This window comes from Vidua chalybeata, chromosome 2, assembly GCF_026979565.1.
Source record: "Vidua chalybeata isolate OUT-0048 chromosome 2, bVidCha1 merged haplotype, whole genome shotgun sequence".
Lineage (NCBI taxonomy): Eukaryota > Metazoa > Chordata > Aves > Passeriformes > Viduidae > Vidua > Vidua chalybeata.
The window spans coordinates 73,237,267-73,240,546 of record NC_071531.1 but is presented as its reverse complement, the minus strand read 5'-3'; positions in this window follow the sequence as shown (position 1 = coordinate 73,240,546).

The window sequence follows — 3,280 nt, the reverse complement described above, 5'->3', positions numbered from 1 at the left end:
TTAACTTCTCTGTCCCAGAGCCTGAGGTAATGGAATTGAAGAGAATCCATAAGGCTTGTAAAGAAAGCTTCAGATTTATATAAAAGAAAAGCTTATGAAATAGTATAACTAATCAGGTATGAGCAATCATGGGAGAAGGAACAAGAGAGAGTTTTCTTGCAGTAGATTTTAAATTAGAGTCACTTCTGGTTAAGCCTCATTTCATGTTTAGCACAGTAATTTCAACAAGTTGCTACTGAAGACAAAGGCTTGGCAAAAAGATGGGAATCTTCTACCTCCACTACTTCAAGAATATCCAGAATTTCTGTAGTGCAGCTTTGCTGCATAATGGGTTTGTGGAAACAAACAGCAGAGCTCAGTTTCTTAGTAACTGCAGATCAGGGGTACTGAGCTCACCTTTCCTTCTTATTTACAGCCTCACAAACACAATTTGGGCTCTGACTATTTGGCTGGACTCTCTCCAACTCATCCCTCCTCACCAGGATAAAGGGACTGCAGGCCAAATTTCTCTCACAGAGCACCTGTGCCTCCCATATGCTTGAATAGGTGTATCTATATAATAAGAGCTTTTCTGGGAAATGTACAGTAGGTTCCAGGTCTCTCTCTCTGGTATTGGATACACACAGGCAGCAGGCTTGTTATGTAAGAAAAGACCAGATTACACAAACAATTTTCCACTTTCAAAGAGATTCAAACTGTCTTTCCAGTTCAGCTCAGGCTGCTCACTCGTGTGGCAAGTGTGGACAGGAAGATCTGCTCTCTCTAGTCAGACTCCTAGCAATTAGCTCTTTTGGATTGTGGAGAGGTATGGAAAATAGCCTTTTTCTTTCTTTCTGGAAAAGGCTGAAATTTTATGATTCACAGAATGTTAAGACATTTATGAAAAATAAGTACAGAATTTAGTAAGCTGAAAGGTTTTTACAGAGAGTGGTGTTCAAACCAGTCTGCATTCACAGAGAATGAGGCTCTCCACAGGTTTCTAAGACAGCAGGTTATGGAACTATATAGCAGGGTATAATTCTTTATCCCAATTCCACAGAGGTTAGAAGAATCTACAGATTTTCTCTTCCTATTGAACTCTACAGAATTTTCTATATGGTCAATTTTTTTTCACACTTTTCCTTATGTAGATAACTCCCTGTCACTGCTTTCCGTGGAGATAAGGTATATCTTTTAGACATCAATCAGACACCTTAGTAAATGTACCACATGTCCATATTAAAGAAAAAGAAGCCCTGGACAAGTTGACCCACTTGTCCCAGTCCTGTAAACAACACAAAAGGATCATTAAAAGCTACTCTGAAAGTTACTGTAAACATCCAGATTGGTCCTGGAGAGGCACATGGGAACAAAATGGTTGGAGAAAGAAACAACAAGCCAGCCAAATCTCCCACAAAGGTACACACCCAACCATTTTTGTTTCCCTGAAGACCTTTTAAAAAAGAAATAAAAATACTTTTAAACCTACTCATTTATTCATCTGCTGAAGTGCTCCTGGCACTTGCCCCATCTCCTTTTTCTGGCTACTGTGATTTCCCAGGCCCTGCTCCACAGCTGGACCCAAGCCAGTTCAGGACAATGAGCTACCACTGGCCCTGCAAGAACTGTAGGAGATCATTTTTATCAAGCCTTGCTGCCCAGGGGAGGTTAGTACCTGAACGTGTAAACATCTTTGAAGAGATAATGAAAGCTCATCACTCAGGAGAAAAGCGACCCCCTTAGAAAGAGAGAAGCAAGACCAAGCAAACACGTAAAAAAAGATGGGTCACAAAAACTTTTCTCTCTTACCTACACCAAATTACCAGTCTTACTTAAACATCCCAGAGGTCTTTCATTTAGAGGTGCAATGGAGAGGGAAGACGGATCTGCTTGAAGTGGACTTGGCTGGAAAGACCCGGGTATTGAAAAAGGAGTCTCTCTTTTTGCAGCTGCCTGTGTCAGTGGAAAAAAGCTGATTGGGAGTCCCAATCTTCCTGAGAGTCCCATTCCTACTTTTCACAATTCCTGGACATTATTTGCTTTGCTTGCCAGGAGCTGTCTAAATTCTGAGACTTGATGATATTCCTTCAGTCACATTTTGTTCGCCTTAGACATTCTTCCCTGAAAATATGCAGGAACTGAACCTGAAGCAGGAAAGAAGCATGTATCACTCTCCTGTCATCCAAAAAACACACCAAGCCTGAAGAGGAGGCAAAGAAGAGACAAATGTATCATGAATTAAACAGAGCAAATATGAGTCAGAGTAAGTGAGAAAGAGTTGCTCCTGGAACAGTATGGCAGTGTCCAGGCATATTCCTTTCTCTAGCTTAATCGATCCAGCATCTGATCTACACCCATGCTCTGCTGACGCTTCCTTGCAAGAGGTCTTGCAATTAAAACTCAGCACTTGGGTAATCTCTGATGGTTCTGTTCAGTCCTCCAGCAAAATCAATAACCTTATGCAATTTTTGTTTTTGTCCCTGTTTATTTTCTGGTGAGAGCTGAAAGTGAAACAATTTCTTTTCAAAACCTCTCCCTCCCAAAAGGAGGTCTGTAAAAAAATGGCGAAGAATTGCAAGAGACCAAATTCCCCCTAATCAGAGAATCATGGTTTTTTAAACAAAAAATATATAACCCTTACAAATAGGGGAAACTCCTGAAATTAGCTTTCTCCACACCTAAAAAAGAGATGGGAAGGAAAAACAAACAGACCAAGTACTGAGCATTATTTACAGTGCTTGGGGATAGGAAAACAAAAGAAGAAAACATAGTCAGGAAGAAGAAAAAGACAAATAGGAGGAGAAAATTTCCTCTCACCCCTTTTCATCCAGCTATATTTGGCACTGCAGGAGTGGCAGAAATGGGAAAGGTGCAGTATTTCTATTAAGTCATGACTGGAGTACAGGCCTTTCCCATTACTAACTGCTTTGTTATGAACACGTATCCAGCATATAAAAAGGCTAAAAAAAAGCACAAAAAACTGAAAACTCTAATGTAAACTAGGTATCTGTGATCTCATAGCTGTACGCACTGTTCCTGGACCTGCTGCCCACTCTCTGGGTCTCCCCATTCTGCTGGCAAGGAAAAGACAGAAGGACGCAGCAGCAGCACCAAGATGGGCCTGTCCTCAAGCCCCCTGCAAGAGTCAGCTTTTTATGACTGTCTCCATAGCTGAAAATGTCCTTTCCACTGGCTTCCAGTGCCCACTGCCAAGAGGACACACCACTCTTGCCAGCTCCTGGGAAAGCAGAAGTGTCAAAGAGAGAAACAAATAAACAAAAGAGACCAAAGCATGAATATC